The 19279-nt window shown below is 41.0% G+C and overlaps 1 protein-coding gene across 2 annotated transcripts in view; it reads left to right on the forward strand.

Moving 5' to 3' along the window:
- LOC146989842 (FERM domain-containing protein 5-like) overlaps positions 1–19279 on the forward strand; it is a 68994-nt gene that overhangs the window by 18316 nt on the left and 31399 nt on the right. Inside the window, exon 1 of one of the 2 annotated variants that reach the window (XM_085764506.1) lies at positions 8699–8720. The exons of the other annotated variant lie outside the window; for it this stretch is intronic. The gene's annotated coding sequence lies outside the window, so the exon portion shown is untranslated. Of the gene's footprint in view, positions 1–8698; positions 8721–19279 lie in introns of those variants that run through there. 2 annotated transcript variants of the gene reach the window in all.

Here is a 19279-nt window from a genome sequence, read left to right on the forward strand (position 1 = left end):
TGACATATTACAACCTGGATTCTGTCAGACATATACTACTGCTTGCCCTTGCTATCATTAAGTTTGCATTGCACACATTAGCTTGATGATAAGTCAGTGAAGTCTGTTCACATGCACCAGTGGCTGTGTTGTGTATCACCGTCTCGTCACAGCAGTACTATGGCACAGCCAACCAGCCCAGTGACTTTCCACCGCCCTTGGATTTTTGGAGATGCTGGGGAACCACAGGTCTCCATGGCAACAAGATTATTACATCACTACTCTCCAGCTGCTGTCGTCAAGCTGGTGTTTGGCCAAGCTCTGCGGCAGCCCATCAGTGACTCTACACACTCATCACACACACACACACACACGCTGCTGCGCATGCCAAAACCCCCACTCCAAACTCCTCTAACTATGACCATATGTTCAAACATTTCAAGATTTGATAGTAGCTAACTCCTTTTTGGATATCGAGTATAGAATATCTTCTTTTTTTATTTGAGAACAAAAAACAATTGGTGTGAGTGGCACCTTCCTGAAATGTCCTGCATTTGTATGGTTGAGCTGTAACACTGCGGTAAGATTATAAAAGGCAGTCATGCATTTTTAGCAGGCTTCATCAGAGCAGGAAAAAAGAAATTGATGGTTCCAACCTCTCAAATCAGACACTGCTACATTTTATGCCCCAACAGCAGAGACAGCCAGGGCCGGAGGCATTATGTTTTGGGGTTGTCTGCCCATTCATCCCAGTCTCCTGAATGTGATATCTCAGTAACGCCTTCAGAGGATTTCTTCAAATTTGGCAAGAACTTTGACTCAAAGATGAATTGATTATATCTTGATGGTCAAGGATGATGATGGTTCTTGTGAATGTGATATTTCAAGTTGGCTGGATGTGTTGCGGTAGCGCAGTCATGCAGTGGGTAGCACTGTCGCCTCAGAGGAAGATAGTTGTGGGTTTGATTTCTGAGCCTGTGGTCTCTCTGTACAAGAAGTAGAAAAGTCGCGCACAATCCAATAAAAAGGTGCTGGCCTCAAAAATGAATGTACATAAAGAAAAAGAAGAAGAGCAGCACGCTCGAAACGTTACTACTGATATTGTTGGATCAGGATGTGCTAAATAAAAGCATGTAAAAGGAGCTTTAGTGTGCGGTCTCCTCTTTTCCTGTGGTCTCTCTGCACATGGATTCTCTCCAGGTACTCCAGCTTCATCCTAAAGTCCTAGGTCAACATTGGGTTATTGGTGACTTGAAATTGCATGTACTGTAGGTGTGAATGTGAGTGTTGTTTGTCGACCTTGTGATAGACTACTAGAGTGTACATGACCCTTGCCCTAAATCACCAGGGATTGGCTCCAGCCCAGTAATGCAGGAAAATCTAGATGACCATGAACTATAAATGCTCTTGCAATGTCCTTCTGAGAATCAGCAGGTGTCTTCTCCACCTGTAGCCTCCACTACCCCAGTTTGAATATCGCCTTGGGGAAGGTTAGTCCTTAAAATCTTTGGCACTCTTTAAATGGGGTTAACAGTCTCGGGTAGCCCAATTTACAGCGGGCTGGGTCCCTGTGGGTGCCTGTGATAGATGGCCACATGAAAGAGACTTACATACAACCGGCTGTGATGTGCGCATGCAGAGGATCTGGATGTGATTGGTACAAAAAGGTCCAACAGCATCAGACTTGTCATTTGTGCTGCTTCAAAGCAGCTGGTTCCCATTCCTTAACCCCTCTCCCTGCCAGCCAGGTTGTTTCAAGTGCAAGAAGGCTGAGAAGCCACTTTGTCCCTCAGCGAGGCAATTCGTCAAGATGTCAGTTACTGCCGCAGACAGGACAGCGTTTCCCAGAAGGCCATGTGTACTTCCTGCTTCTGCAGAGGTCAAAGTGACCTTGCCGCCTGAATGAACTCTCTGTTCCAACTGTGCTCCTTCAGCTGAACTAAACATTTATGTGTGCACACAGGCCCTCGGGTCTCACTAAGAGGGAAGTGTTGTGGATGGATGAGATCAGGTGAGCTTTGACAGGAATGAGAGGAGAAGGAGGAGGAGAGGATGGGGAGTGAGAGAGAGCCTCAGGTGAGTCTCACCTGGTTGGCTGTGACAGTTTACCAAACTTGCAGATAGGCAGAAAGATGTACAAAGAAGTAGAATCATTTTTGTGATTGTATTTTTTCTTGTGTGTTATGCTTTTATTCTATATATGACTGTTTCTTCCTCTCTTGCCCTCACACATCCATTTATTATGTAATTCAGGTACATTCCTGAGGAGATCTAAAATAAGATTTATGATGTCAGCTCTTATATCTGCAGCAGGGTCACGGGTGGTTGGAATTAAAAATGTATAAATTGTCAGAAGGTGGGGGATAATGCAGCAGAAGGAGAGGTGAGGTCCAGGCAGATATGTCTCGAGAAAGAGAAACAGTGGGAAAAAAGGTAAGGTAAGATGTTGGAAGAGACAGGAGGGATAAAATAGGAAACAGCAGGATTTCCAGAACTATGAACTTTATTTTTGCTGAGTTTTACCCAACCTTGAAGATGAGATAATGGCTCATACACCAGCTTTCATCAGCAGGCTCACACTCATTCAGGCCAAATACCTCTATTTTCTGCATTAATTTTTTCCTATACAGTATGGGCCACTGAAGGAAAATTTTGCACCACTTGCACCACTAACCTCATTGCGGTTCTTTTGCTTTAATCAGAAATATAGAAAACATATAATTTATGACAAGGCTGTGCATCAGCACAATCAGATAAAAATCTGGCAGGAGGCAGGAGAGAGAAACTGTCACATTGAGAATATATATAGCATATAAATATGTGATTGTGTGCTGAGCGTCTCTGTTGTTTTTGTTGGGATATTTGCAGAATTTCCGGATTCAGAGGTTTTTGCTTTTGTATGGTTTTTGTCCTCAGGACCCAAAATACTGTTCCTGTGGTGCAGTAAATCATAATCCAACTATATCCAGTTAACCCAGAGTAGCACTGCTCACTCCGCTAATTCATGTCATGAGTGTCATTGTAATGTGATTGCCACTAAGCAGTCAAGTGACCATCATGATTTAGCCACTGTAGCCACTTATAGAATTATTCTGACAAAAGCATTTTATTCTGAAGTATGATCATTTATGTTTTATCCTTTTACAAAGTTGTAAATAAATGAACCTAATAGTATCATATTATGGTCATTATTTAAAGGGACAATGAGGAGTTTCTATTTGGTTATAAAAAAGTATCACGTTAATGTGGATGAATCTACGCTACCCACACTTGTTAATGGGCCCATTTACGATAAATATATTGTTTTGTCTCTATCGTTATTTTGTTATTATTAGTGGTGGTGGAAATGCTGGTCGAGCCGACCAGCGTTTCTTTACTTTCGGTTTCGTGGCGAGTTATGAGAATAACGCAACCGAATCAAAACTCCTCGTTGTCCCTTTAATGTAAAACTAACTGAATTTGTTGTGTTCTCAGACAAATATTTCCTCATATTATTGAAGGCTTGATTGAAAAGCGTTTGCAATAATCAACCTTTATGACAGTGGCATAAAGAAAAAATGTATGTTGTTGAGACATTCATCCAATATTCATACCAGTGGCCTTAATTTCACCTTGGAAACGAGCAAACTGTTGGCACTTCCCCTCAGCCGCAAGGGACATGAAAGGGGTGTTAAATATGGAAAAAGGTGGCTGCTATTCAATTGATGAAATGTCGCTCATTTGACGCCAATTTGCAGAGACATTTATCTTGAAGATAAAATAAATGAGCAGTGATGTGAGACATCAGAATGACTCTGTGAATTAACACATGTCCAAAGTTAATATTTCCAAATTAATATGTATTGTATTGGTTAATTAAAACACTGCGGCGTCTGTTTTGGGGAGGTCAGAAAAGATCACAGGGCCCCAGTATAATCAAATGAAATGGAGGGCAAAGGTCTTGGAGAAAGCTGTGATCAATCTACTTCTCAATTATGAATATTATATTATACTGCAGACTGAGATAGACTGGATAACATCATTTTAGACGGTATGGAAAACCTGTAACAATAAAGAGTATCACAAGGAGAGGTAGCCTATATTTCATTTTTACTCCAGTTTCCTCTTCACTTCAGTCATACAGTATGTCGCTCTCCAGGCTGAATGGGTGACATCTCAGTGAATGAAAAACACTTAAAATGACAATAACTCATCTGGGCTTTCTATGTTTAAGTGGAATTAGTATCTCCTATTGAGCTCCCTGCTGGAACAGGATCTGATGTGTCGAAATCTGTTCTGAAATTATAGTTTGTTTGAAAAAAGCACATCTGTGTAAAGACTTGACGAGATCTATCTTAAACCTTTGCCTTGTACATCATATACAACCCCCCCCCGACCATTTATCTCATATCTGCTGTGTAGGTATATGGCTCAGCTCCTGTCACTCATTAATTAGTCAGTGAAATCTGACTTTGCAAAAATTGCTCGACCCCGGTTTCCTACACTCCTGTCTGAATTTAGACACCTCGTTAATTTGCTCTTGTGAGGATAAACCACCCTGAAAGTGCTTGTAGTGAATTTGGAGACTGTTGTTCAGTATGTGATAAATCAGCAACATTATTCTCATCCAAGGATGGAGTATCCACTGGGGACGTGGGGGGACTTGTCCCCCTCATTTTCAAAATGCTAATTTTGTCCTTGCATTTGCATCACAGATTCAGTTTTATTTACTCTTTTTAGTTCATCTAAGCAGTTCACTCTGAAGCCGAGATGAGAGAAGCCCTCTGTTAAAAGAAAAAACTGACACAGATGATTGAGGTTGCTTAAGTTACAAGAAATCGGCACAATCTCCCCAATTACTTCCATGTATTCGTAGTAATAAGCAAGATGTGCAGCAGGGAGTGGTCTCTAATAGGAGGTTGTTGGGGTTATAGCTGCCCTGAGAGGAAATAAATCTGTAGACAGTATTTGAGGTTTAAGCACTAGTACTAGCCTACTGCTGATTTGAGTAAATATAGTAATGATATTACAAATACAACATTATAAATGAACAATTCCACATTTTGGTAAATATGATATTGATGCGACTTTCACAACATATTCAGTACAGTATGTAACTGCAGCCAGCAGCTGGATAGCTTAGTTTATAATAGTCTGTAATAGTCCACTTTCCCACAGTGCAATAAAGCCATTTCATGTTTTTTTCTGTAGATAATGGTTGTAAAAACACCACATTTTTCAAGCAGTAGTTTGATGCATTGCCATGGCACTGGTTATCTTTTACTGTTTTTAAGGACAATTTATATGTCAGTCATGCTACTGCTCCCTTTCACGACCAACCAGCCTAAAGACATTTGAAATGCATCTCAAGTCAATTACCAGCGTAAAGGATCAATACGTGCACCGTTCTTTACAGAAAACAGAGTCTGATTATGATACCGTGGACTCAAAACCCAATTCTCTCTCAATTAATCTATGTTTTGTTGAACTGCCTTTATCCAAGTCTGGTGGGCTATTTCACATAATTTTTCCACTTGACATTTGTTCAATACTGCAACAGTGGAGTTAATGATGAATATTTCGCAAGCCTGACTATTGCTGAGAAACACTGCTGCAGCTCTGCCGTAAAGATCTCACGGGTCATTTAAAGCACGCGTACTGGACGGCAACATTTCTGCAAACATTGACTGTTCGCCTTCAGATGAAACTATTAATGTTCATGCAGACATTGATGCTATGGACAGCTGGTCTTTTTATGTGTCAGTCACCCCCCCCCCCAACCCCCTATAATGCAGCACATGCAGAGATAGGAGTTATGGTAGAAGCTTAGAAGCACTTGAGCTCAGCAGTCAGCTGCCATTTAAGGCTCATCTTCTCTCCTCTTTAGTGCACAGTCAGAGTGACACAATTTTCAGAGGTAGTGGAGCTTTTAATTGAAAGGCTTGTACTGGAAGTATCTGTCCTTAATGAAGTGTTTTCACTTGTGCTCCTTAGCCAGGTTCATGAGCTCAGCTGCACCTCTTCTCTCCACTGTCAGTGTACAGGAATCAGTTAGGGCTTCAAATTGTTGAAGAAATGTAGAAAAGTTTTCACTGTAGATGTTTTTTAAATACGCATTGTCCTATGTAAGTAGAAGACAACCATGAAAATAAATCTATGTAGAGCTGTAACGCTTTTATGACCTCAAAAGAAAATAAGATAAAAGGAGAAATTAATGAACCTGTGCATCTTCTCTGACGCCTGTTATGTTGAATAATATGCTCATTATGCAGGTGTCTGCACCTTCTGATGAGACAGTAATTGTTGTAGCTCTGATATTGATCTGCACCAAATCCTGATAATAATATCTGGGTCTTGGGCTGTTGAAGGCATGTTGCTTGTTGCTATGTGTTTTCTATGTGGTGCGGAGCCGGTAGTGTACAGTAGACTTTAAGAGGCTTTTCACTTAAAACAGTTTTTAAAAAAACAATGCTGACAATTGAACCCAGACATTAAGATCGTAAAACCGAAGAGAGAAATGGATGATGGGTGATTATTCATCATGGGTTCACCATCACATGATGTGACCCCTCTCATACACAAAGTCAGTTGCTCAGTTGTGAACGTAGTATCTTTTAAGAACTAGCCACCTGGTCTGAGTGATCTAAGATGTTGTGGTTGTCCATAGCAAGATGTGTCACCAGGGTCTCCAACAAAAGAGGTGGCTTTGAATTCAGAGGTCAGGGTCTCACTCAGCTCAAGTTAACAGTTGTTGCAGTTGCTCTTTGTGTCTTCTTTATTTTTTTTAGTTTTTAGAGTTAATACGCATTGAAGCAGTTCCCAGACTGTGGGTGGGAGTGCCTCAAAGGGTCAGTTTATTGAACTGATTAAAGAAGTTCATTATCTAAGCAAAGAAGAAAAGCAACTACTTTTCTGTTGCACAAATCTGTTTCTAGTTTCTTGCTTATTTCTTGTGAAATCCCAATTTCTTAAACCTCCTTGGGCTTTTCAGATCCTTCAAATGAGATAATCAGAGTAGAAATGATCCCCTTTTTGGTTGATCTGCACAAGATCCATCACAAAGAAACACTGATTCATTTGAAGGGTCCAGAAGCAAAATGTGTTGATGACCTACAATGAAGCACTGAGGCTGTGTGATCATGGTCAGAAGACATTATTATACACTACGTAAAAAAAATTAGGGATTTACAACTTTTGGGAAAATGTAAAAAATATTTGCTACAGTGATGAAATAAGGGCATTTAAGTAGATGTATGGAATTGTAATTACTTTATCTCAAACAATTTATTGAAACAGAAGCCAGCATCAGTGGTGGGTATACCAAAACAAAGGACGTCCACTTCTCTGTCTTTCTGTGACTCTTCCAGTCTCTCTGTGTCTCTGTTCAACCTGCTGATGACACACAGTGACACTCTGAGCTCAGTGACAACTTCCCTCTGTGAACATCCCGGTTGAAGCCTCGACATGTCCAGACACTGTTGATGGATCGTTAGGTGTCGTCTTGGTCTCATGATGTCAGAATGTGAACAGCACGATGAAGAGGACTGTTTCAATACAAACTGTAACTAAATAAGAACATTTAGTGGTCGATTCATGGATCAGACACTTGATTTTTGTGGGTAATCACCTTGTTAGAGAACAGCATGTCATGTTGTAAGTACTGAAACATTGAACAGTTGAACATGTGCATTCAAAAAAGTTTACAGAAGGTCAAATTAAGTTCACCTGTAAAGGTTATAGTGCATTTTAGGTGCATTTTGAAATTTCATCGGAAAGCTGAATATCCCTAACTTTTTGTGAGTAGTGTAGTAGTGTAGTGTATTAGTTGAAAATCTTATCAACCTGCGTCTGTGTCTTTTAAATCCCCTTCAAACTGTGTGTTTTTTCTGCTCTTTTATCCCTCTCATTTTTGCTCCTGGCTCAGTAAAGACAAATACTCGGGGGATGGACTGCTCACTCTCCTGTTGTACTGGATGCCGGTTTGGCAGAGCTTGCCTGTGCTGTTTACCCATGTTAGCACTGCTTACAATGAGCTACAAGGGGAAGCTGGCATGGCTGTTGGGTTTAGCCGGGCATGTGCCCTCAGAAGAGGCTTAGCTCACACTGGGGCAGCGGGCACCGCCCTGTGAAATGAGCCAGCTCAGCCTTCTGTGTGTGTATGTCTTTAAATGCAATATCCAGCTCTGACCTGCAGCTCCAGTGAGACTGACCTCTTGAATGGAGATACGCTCTGGGCTCACTTACTGTGGCAGCCTTGTAAACTGTCAGTCAATCTATGTTAGTTTAAAATACAAATTAAAACTTTACAAGGACACAAGGTTAAGACACCAGAAGACAAGTAGCTACATAAACCGTCAAATTAAAAAAAACAAAACAAGTCTAAGTAGCGCGCTGCTACTGCCGGTGCCATGTGTGAAGGCGTCGCCTCCTTGACCCGTCTGTCTTGTCGGACATTATCTCGGGCCCAGACATAAACAAGCTGAATCATGTCTAAAGCTTTCTTTTTTTCCCCCTCTCTGCCAGTGTAATTTGTGTGTGAGGAGTGTGTTGTCGAGCTGAGGGCTGTGTGACAGGAATAAGAACGACTCCTGGCTGTCCTCTCAGGGGCTCAGTGAATCTCTGCAGCTCTGCAGCTAATTGTCTTCACCGCTGTGTGTCGGCATCCTGGATGCTGCAGCAGTCTTGTCCCTGTCACAGGCTGCTGTTTGCCTCTGGCAATACTGGAGAAGGTGCTGCTTCACCTGTGAGGATGTGAACAGCAGGTAATATTTTTTTTCAAAAACTACTTTTAAGAATCAAAACCAAAACTTTTTCCTAAATGGCTGCCTCGTATGTTTCTGTGTTTCTATGAAATTAAGACATGAATATCATCTAGACTATCAGTAATCAAAGAGATTAATTATTATCGTTGATAACATGGACCCCCTCGAAAATGAGATGGCACATCTCAAGGGGCTGTCCTGTAAAATAAAGTATCTTCTTTTAATCCTAGGACTTTCGCATTAATCTCCCAATGTTTTTGTATGTCACAGTACTAAATTGCGCCTGTATGTTGTATGTTTTTGCCAGTGCATGCATCCTACTGTGTGTAGGTGTGTGTGTGTGTCCCAGTCCTAGAGGTCTTTCCAGTTCCACAGTCATTAAATCAGAGCAGCTTTATCCTTATTATCCCTGCACCCTGGAAGTGAATAGCCATAGAGTTGCAGCTGCAGGTCACCTGAGATAATCACAAAGAGCCAAAGTTCACTTTTGTTTTTTTTTTCTGCTGGGCTCCCTTCACAGCAGCACACGGCTCTGCCTCTGTGATGGTTTCTCTCTCTCTCGTAGGTGGCAGACACATCAAATAACCTGAACCGCCCCTTTAAAATTAGAAACAATTTCCATTATACATAGTTAGGGTTTACAAACTGGAACAAACTTATCTTAAATTTATGATGAGGTAGGCCTTGATATTTTAACTGTGATGGGGAAATCTCAGTGTGTCTAAACAACATCTGTCGCCACCATTATTAGCAGATGATGTTTTCAGTCTTGTCGTGATTGAATGCAGTGATACCTGCCATAACTAACAACAGTACATTTCTGTCTTCTTTCAACGTGTCTCTGCATTATCTGAAGCCATCTGATCACGACTGAGTGTTTATTTCCACACTTGCTGTGTTGCAACTCAGCTGCATTTTAATGACTCAGCAAAACCCATTTATTTTCTGGCTTCCTTTGCATCCCCCTTGATACTTGCAGGCCACTGTGATTGTGTGCACTGGCAGCAAAACACTGTATCTTTGAAGCTGCTGTTTACATGCACTCCAACACTGTTTTTCCCAGCCTGTTGTCAATGACATTACACAGAGGGCTCTTGTGTGCTAAGAGTAATTACGACAAAGGAAGAAGTTATGTTATCGCCCCCCTCACTTTTATAGTTAAAGGATTTTTATTTGTCACTGAAGTGTGTTTGACCATTGATTTCTCACAGCCCAGATGAGGGAGGATGTGAGTTGATCAAAATATTGACACACTCATTTGAGCCACCTTGACTTTGTACTGTGCACAAACAGCAATAAGTTCATCGAGCGGCAGTGTGGTGCATGAGGACTTTTTGCCCTGAGTTTTGCCTCTCAGGCTACATAGAGGTTTTCCTATGATTTTAAGTAGGGTTAATGCTTTAATGACATCATTGCAAGCCTTATAAACTACTTTACAAAGGTTTCCTCTATTATTTTTTATATTTATGTTGTTGTCTCCACCACTTTTTTTATGTTACATCTCACCTTCAACACAAAGACATATGTCTAAGTCTGATTCATCTCATTGTGGACTGACACATTTACAAATGCACTACTTCAAAAATGTTCAGTGAAACCGGAAACTTGTGCGAGGCCGACATGGTGAGTGCTCGTCAAAACTACTTCTGCTAATGGAGTCCAGCAGGCTGAATATATTGACATGATGTGACGAGACTTCCATGTAGTTATATGAGTATGTTCATGGTAACTCTTGTCACCAGAGATGTTTTGATTTTGACACTGGAGATGTAATGTGACAGAGCTGGAGGACGACAAGCGTGCCACAGGAAGGCAAAAGGGAAAGATGACTGAACTCGTGTCGAGACACTGGTGCAAGTCTCGGGAAATTAATGTGCTTCTCTGTCAATTCAAGTCAGTAAATGTTAATCTTGTACTCAAAAAAGATGAGCTGTGTCCGCGTCTGGACACGCGAACACTTAGACTCTACAGGCTTTAATGTTGTAGGTTCCGTATAAGTCGGCATTGAAGGATGTAATTGTACCGTGAGGTGCTGGATAAAAGGCAGCTGGCTGTCCCTGTTGGGGTGATGTGATTTGGTGGAGGAAAAGCATAAAAATGTGTCTCAATCCATCTAAAATCCATTTTGCCCAAATCTCTTTTTTTCCTCAAGTCCTCCACCATGGACCGCCTTAGCCTTCAATCTATGTTTATGACCTGGCCTGTCATTACTTTCATTTTGCTTCCATGATTACTTTGTTCTCTGTCAATTCCATTTGTTCACCCACCTTCCTTTCAGCGACGGTATTGGCATTTCCCACTGTTTGAAATGTTTTACAGACCCTATAGGGGACTCCTGGGTATGATGCTGTCTATCTGCGTGTAGCTCAGACAATGAAGGGTAAAGAATGGGAGTCTATGTTTTATCTTAAAAATAGATCATTTGAAACTCTAAAAGCCTAGTTGAAAAGGTTATACTTTCTGAGCGCTGCCCTTCAGCAGACAGAGCAGACTCTGGGAACAAGAGGTTGAAGATGTGGATAACAGCTCAGTGGGAGGAAAGAGAGGCTTTGATAGTGCTTCTTTGTCCTGCAGGCACCTGCTCGGACACGGGAGCGCTCTCGTTCAAACCCTCTCGTTCCTTTATCTCGACCAAGTTCCAACTTTGAAATTAAGTTTGTAGAAATTTCTCCAATGGTAATGATGTGAATTGTTACGTTCAATTGTAGTTTCACCCAGCTTTTCATCAGTAGGGCTTTTTTTTTTTTTTTATACCAACTTTCTACTTGGTAAAGACGAAAGTTTTTCAGTCGCTGTTTAACATATCATATTAATTGTTAACATATCTTTTCTACACAACATCAGAGCTGATTATCCTCTTGTTTTTAACATTTAAATCTCTCTCTTTGCTCTTTTACTGCACTTAAGCTTCATGAGGATAATTTCTTTAAAGGGTCTGATTGCCAAAACCTGTTTTCTATTTATTCAGTCGTGCAATTAAAATGCAATTCACCTTTCATTCGAGATTTTCACGTCACAAGCATCACTGCAGCACCGTGGCGTATTTGTGCCAATGAAATGCACTCTTTTTGTTTAGAGAAAAATGGTCAAGGAACTGAAACTTGTAATTCAGCTGGTTTATTCAAGATTGTGTGGGAGTTCGTGCAAAACATCATGCCATTTTGGTGCATCTGAGAGGCAAAGTCAACAGATACTCTGTCACTCAAACATTTGCTTTAGTGTCCCCAAATCCATCTAAAAATATGTAATTATCTTTCTTTGTCGATGAACAATTTCCGTTCTTTCATTAATCCCATGAACATAAATTTGACTTCCAAATAGACACCATTTTTGTGATGTTGTGTATTGCACATACCAAATCTCCACATTCTCCACTTGATGAACCCACTCAACTGGACTGAATGGACAAGGATTAATAGTCACAAATCTGAAAAGTTTCTCAAAATAAAATCTTTATGGAGGCAAAGAAAATACTATCAATATTTCATCTCCTCTCCTTTCACTGTCTAATAGTTTTTGTCTAAGTAAGTTTCTCTCATACTTTTTTTTTTTAACCAGAGAGCGGCTCTCGAGTTTAAGCAAATGCTTGTAAATTTTGAAAATGATTGTTCAGAATTATTCCCAGTGTGTGTTCAACTGCTTTTGTATAAATCAGTGGATTGATGATCACAAGTTTGTGTATTGTGTTGGATATAGTCTGTAGGAGCAGATGATTAACTACACTGTAAGCTTGTTATTCTCTATTGTGGACCACCGACTCTCTTGTATCGGCACACACCTCCATGAGTCTCAAAGTCAACGTTAGACTTCCGAGCTGTGTGTTCACATTTTTGCGTATGCAGTGTAAAGGTCATGTGTGGGTGGTTAATCACTGCTCATGTGCTGAGGTTATGGATGAGATGAATACAGCAGAGGGCTGTGCATGCCTGCAGGTTAAAACACTAGAAAGCACAATATCGTAGTGCCGCGTCTACGATGGGGTTGTAAAGGAGAAAAGTATTTGAACAAAGCAAAGCATCAAATTAAAAAAAAAGAATAAAAAAAAATGTATAGACAAAATTTAGGTTTTAAAAAAGTCTCTCACAAAAGTCATCTCCTAATCTGTAGTTAAGGACATTCTCACCCCACTGTATGAAACAACTGCTCATGAATGCACAATTTGTTTCTGTGGTTTCTAAGCTAAACAGAAGTGTTAGGATTGAGATGGTTTTCCTGCAAGGTGGCTATTTTCTCTGTGGTTATATTATATTCTACAGTGGTAACTGAATTGTGTGGGCAAAAGTTCCACTAAGAAGATTACCCTCAGCAGGAATTTAGATAGGTTCGAACCATTAAAGAATTTGCTTGTGAACCATGAGATTGAAATAAACATCAGCGCCTTGTGCTCCACAGCGCTTAGTTTAAACAGATTTATAAATGGTGAGATTTGGCATCAGAAGCAGTTCTTCACTTGGCAATATAGTTTATATTTAACGGGAGAAGATGATAGTAAACACAGAGGACTATAAGGGTAGTAAGTTTCTGAAATGCAGATTGTTTGAAAGCGTCTATTTTTCTCACGGCATTTGGCAGCGTTCCCGAGAATCACATGATCCCTGAGCAAGCGGAGGTCACAGATTCATACGTTTATGGCCTACAGCCAGAACACACAATGCACAACATCACCAACACTGTTTGTCTTTTTGTAGTAAGAAGAGTTCAAGACTTCTACAATCACAATGTAGGTTTTCTCAGGTTTCCTTAGACGTGCTCCCCCCCTCTGCCTTTATCAACAGATCGGTACAAGAGGGAAGTTGTTTTACTGCTGCCCTGGCTCGGTTTTCCATTCACAACATCATTCTGGCTGCAACCTGAGTGTTATGACAGCACAGCGACGTTCACATTGTCCCCAAAGGAGATAAACCAATTCATCCAAGTGTGCTCATGGTGCATTCTGGGGAGTGTGAGGAAATAATGAAAAACCATTTGTGTGGAGGATACATTGCCCCTGCATCGTCTGAGGGACTGTACGTCGTGTGGCACTTTGATGAAAGAAGATAATGAAGGCCATGTGCATGTGTGAGCAGAGCATTAATAGAGCGGAGAGGTGTGTGTGTGTGTGTGTGAGAGAGAGAGAGAGAGAGAGAGAGAGCACCACAGCGCCCTTCTGAATCCTTGTCTGGATGCAAGTGCAGCAGATGCAGGGCGCCTCCTCCTATCATGGGCCATGATCAGTAACACATTTGACCTGCTTACTGCTCGGTCAGGGCAGCAGTGTTGCCAGTTAGCACTTTTCACAGAGCAAACCACTGTTGGTGGTGTCACAGCTCAAAGCTTTTGTTACAGTGCTGCCCTTCGCTGTGGTGCTTATAAAATGCAGCCAAGGGTTTTTTTTTTTTTTTAAATATAAAGCTGCTGTGTCTTGAGGTCACGTTCAATCATCTGTGTTGCTCATTCGTTCTGTTCTGCATGCCACATTGAAGTTGTAGCTGAGGGGTGTTTTTCCTCGCACATCGTTCCAACAGTGCATTACCGGGTTGTTCGCTCACTAATTTCACACATCTCATGCAGCGAATCTTATCGCTTTACCTTTTCACGGTGAGCCAAATGGCTGCTCAGCCAAGTAATAACGTCTATGTATCAGCAGTGCTCCTTGAGTTAATCTCTGAAATGGACTGCCATTATAAGGCCTAAGAAGCTGAGTAATTGTTGGGTTAAAGTGGCCTCTGGGCATTTACTGCAGTTAGCCTCTCAATACTGAAACCACTCATTTCTGCCACTGTGCACAAATGAAAAAAAACATACAAGTCATCACCACCATATAGCCTGTTTGAAGAGAGTAAACAGCGTCTAGGCGTCTACTTGATGTTTCAAGTCAAGTCTTAATGTACGGTGCATTTCTGTTGTCGAAAAAAAAGTTAATTATTTGAAATGAAATATTTGTCAGGATTCATGTTCAACACCCGTCGTTATATAACAAGTGTCACAGAAGGAATGCACCACCAGTTGACATTTGAATGCAAGACAAGCTCTTAACAGCTGAGAAAACAAGCCGCGCTTTGTGCTGGATTCCTTCTCACTATACAGTTTATTACCTTAGAGAAAAAGCACTGTGACTGTTTTAACTGGTTTGGCCTTGTTCTTATTCAAGAGTGTCAGAGCACATTGCTCCAACTCAAACTTAATTTCCCACACCACCACCATTCCTAACCAAACAGTTTAATGATCATTTTGTAATGATACACAAAAAGCATTGTTGATTTCATGAAATCAAAGTTTTACTAGATATTGTGAGCCGCACTGACCTATGGGTTTTTTAGTTGCCTCCTCTAGCTACACTGTCCTACAGAACAGAACAGTTTTGCTCCACCTCTTGTGATTGTTTAATGATAGACTTTAGCCTAGTTCTTTTTAGTAAGTGACTTCTGGGAGAAACTGATTTGCTGAAGTCAAAGCTGTTATACGCTTTAAAACCTCACTCACTGAGCCTCCTGGTCTGAGTCAGGGTTGTGTTGACTCGATTAGCATTGATTTGGACATCAATCAGAGGTTTACAGTGATGCTCTCCACCTGCCTTGTGTTCCTCTGGTGACCTTCACCTCGTTCTTGGACCAGTCAAGTGCTTGAGTACCAACACATACACATACAGGACAGACCCTCCAACTCCCCTCGCTCCTGTTTGGTTGTAGGATTAGATTACCATTTCATGCCCAAAACATTTCAGCCACAGTGGCAGCCTTGCTGCAGGGAAAGCTGTGTCTGTCAGATGGTTGGCTGATGAACTGCTGTGGTCCAGACTGAAGTATCTCTACAGCTATTCAATAGATTGGCATGAAGTTTTGTACAAAGATTCATCACTCGCAGAGGATGAAGACTAATGACTTTGATGATCCTCTATTGTCCTCAAGCATCATCATGAGGTTGATGTTTGTGATATTGAGCGAAATATTTTTAGTCTAATTATTAGATGGATTGTCATAGGGTTTGGAAGACATTCATGTTCCCGTCAAGATAAATTATAACTTCCTTGATCCATTGACATTTTCATCTCACAACATCTTCAGATCAGAAGAAATTTCAAGAAGCTTCAGAGCTTTTAGTGTAACTGTTCTCAATGTTTAGTTCTCATTAACAGGTTTTTGCACATTAACAGGGTCTTAGTCTTCTTTTGGATGTTACACTACTTCTTAAACAGTAAAGATTTTAATTCATGAATTACCACAATCTTTCTTTTATTTCCAATTTTTTCATGTCTCAGGGAAGCAGAGGGAAAAAGGGCAAACGAAGTTACTCAATTTATCCTTTTTCCCCACTAACGTCATCTGTCATTCACCACCAATGACAACAATACTTATACATGAAGACAGTTTTTGTAACATTGAATCTGTAGCTGTTGCAGAATCTGTTGAGTTGTGAACACTTCCTGGCTAATATCTGTCACAATCACAGAAGCTCAGAACCAGCTTATCATCATTATGCATACCAGGCAATATTAGCTGTCAACATAATTTGACTGAAGACCAGCGATGGGTGATTTTTTATTTATGATTTGTATTTGATTGTGAGTGTTCAGCATCCTCTGCGATAATGAGCTTCCTGTTGAAGCCCGTCTGAAGAGTCTGAGTTTACATCCTGATGGATTCCAGATGTTTCTGGTATCTTGTATTCTTGCAACGATGTTTATCTAATGTAACAATGAGAAAATGTCCTGCTATAAAACAGGTACTTTGGACAGTGAACGCACCACTATTGCAGAGTAGTTAAAAAAAAATATATATATATATGACTAAAAAAGTGTCATCCAGAAAACCTTAGAGTAAGAAATGCTGGTATGAAGGACATTACATTTCTATTTGCAGGGAGTCTCTTGTGATCAGGAGCTATGCTCTAGATTTCTGGCACCGTTTAGTGAATCCAATTTAGAGTGTCCCCTCATTTCTTAAAAGGCTCCGTTAAGAATGACAGCAATGATTTAATGTGTGACAAATTACGTATAAGTAATATCTGGAGGCCAGCGTTGTCTCCGCTGCGATTTAGAAGTGAAAATGACATCACTGTTGATCAGTAATACACATGGCCTTTACATTACTGCTGCTCTTGCTTCTTTCAGACTGTTTAAAGACCCCCTCCAATCATCCTACTGTAGCTATGTTAGAGTGTTCTCAGTGGTCTTCAAATTGTGGTTACCGGTATGAAGGTTTTAGCTTGTAACCACTAGTGCCCTGTCCTGGGATTCTGACGCAACAACCCCAGTCTGCCTGAAACTGCCAGTTAGCGTCTGCCTTGGGTCACAGCTATTTGAAGGGCAGAAATACTCTAAAATGCAATTTCACACTTACTTTTGTGCTGATCTGTCCTGTAGCATGAGAAAAATGCCACACGAACATGTGAACAACATAAAAAACACGATTTTCATTGTAGGGGGTCTTGTGATGTGATATCGTAACATACTTAGTGAGGGTCATTTCACACCAGATTTGAAACTTGCTATATTTAAATCCAAAAATGTAAAGATTGACACTCCAATAAATGAAAAAATACTACATCTGCAGATGTATTTCCAATCCATGTATTATTGATCACTTCTAGCAAAGTGAAATCATGGTTTTATCTCTGTGAGCTAAAAAAAAAAGTATGTAAGTATTGAGCAGGTGGCTTGGTATACCTGGAGGTGCCAGTGTTATTGATTCTGTATGTTCTGTCCTTGGTGTATCCGTTAGGGTCATCCCAGCCATGTTCTCCTAAATGACAAAGACAGGAAGTTTAGACAGAAGCAGCACTCTCAGTTACAGCTGACTTTGCATCCGCTACAGAAATCAGTGCATGGAAAGTGATCCATAAGTTTTGAAGGTGTGTACTGTACATTTGCCAACTGTGACTATCACCATCAGATTCATCACCGGCCGTAGTCGTATTTTCTACAATTGATTAAAACGACCAAGGAATGGTTTCTGTAGTGTGTACCCTAAAAGAATTACATTGTGGTGGTCAGATTGGGCAAAACAGTCTCAAGTCTGTTCACAAAAGAGAGGAAAAATCATTGTTTTCCCCAGTGAAGACATTTCTCACTTGCTGTGTGTGCGTTCATCCTACAGCGAAAATGTTGACTGGGCATACATTGCTGCAGAGCTTATTTAAATGCCAGACACGGCACCCGCTCTTATACCTTTGGCTACAGTGAACAACGATTCAGCTGCACTCCCCCCCCCGGCTTTAACACATTCCCCTGAACTGAATCTTTGTGCTTTTTTCCCAAATGACATAACAGTTTGTGTTATAGTTCATGACTACAGAATACTGAGATAAGAGACGTGCTTTACTCTGATTATTTGCTTGCAGCTGCTTGCTCAAGATGTGTATACAGTATACCATAAACACACACATTTTTAAGGATTTAAGATTTTTATAGATTTGAACAGGATGGCTGTCCACAGACATGGACATTAGGCCACCTTGTCACTCTAAAGCGCCCATAAATGTGAATGTTATAAAGTGTTTGAAGTTGTTTGTCTCCATGCCGACCCTGTGTATAGACTGGCAGCCTGTCCCTATACGTCAGCTAGGAGGGGCCCACATCCACGAACCAACAAGGATGAGCTGTATTACTACTGGATGGATTGATGTCGAATCTGCTTAAAGAGGGTGTCAACCTGAACAAAGTTGTTACTATTTAAATGGAGCAAGTAGTCAGAAGGTTTTGGTGTCACTATAGTAACTCCTCATGGTCTGTTCACTTCATGATGGTGATGTAAACTATAACCCCAGAGACTACAAAATCACATCTGCCAACATCTGCCAATTTTTTGTGCATATAGAATTGAACTGCTGCAGGCTGCAGTGTATTGGGAGCAGTATTTGGCAACGTGGCTTGGCCGGGCTGCCAAGGAGCGGAGTCAGTTAGAATGGCTTACGTTGCCAATTGGATGTGGCTGGCAATTGTTTGAAGGTAGAGGTGCTCGTGTTTTGTTTGCCAACACGCTGCTATAGGGCCGACATGTTAGTCCAGAAACAAGGCACAGGAAGTACCCAAAGCATGTGTTTCTACATTTTAGCTAATTAAAAACTCCTGCAGTCTAGTGAGATGGAATCAAGTTCAAACATTCAGGTTGAAAAAGAATTCAGATTGAAAAGTTATGTCCATATGCATTAAGTTTCTGGAGGGAGTGCACTGCTGAGTCCCTCAAGCCGAGGGGTTAAAGGAAGGATGGAGAGAACAGGTGCTCGGTGGTTTGGCGTCTTTTTATGTCATGCACATCACTGCCCAAAAGCCTGAGAGACTGCTCAACTGGGGCAAAAAGACACTTTGTGACTGTTGTCTTTCTTTTTTACTCTGGTGCTCCCCCCTTTTTCATCCTGTCCTTCTTTCACTTTCCTAAATTCACCTTGCTTCCCCTCTCCTCTCCTGTCCTCTACTCTCCTCTCATCTCCCTTCACAAACATCCAACCAGTGCATTAAAGCGGTAGCGAGCTCTCAGACTATGGTTGTGCCTATAACTCTTGTGAGTTTCCGGCACACAGGGCCACTTCTCCAGTGTGGCATCTCTGTAATGGAGCCCCCAGGAGCACGAGCCTCTATCCAA

Source organism: Trachurus japonicus, chromosome 3, assembly GCF_045865225.1.
Source record: "Trachurus japonicus isolate A0001 chromosome 3, Traja_1.0".
Taxonomy (NCBI): Eukaryota; Metazoa; Chordata; class Actinopteri; order Carangiformes; family Carangidae; genus Trachurus; species Trachurus japonicus.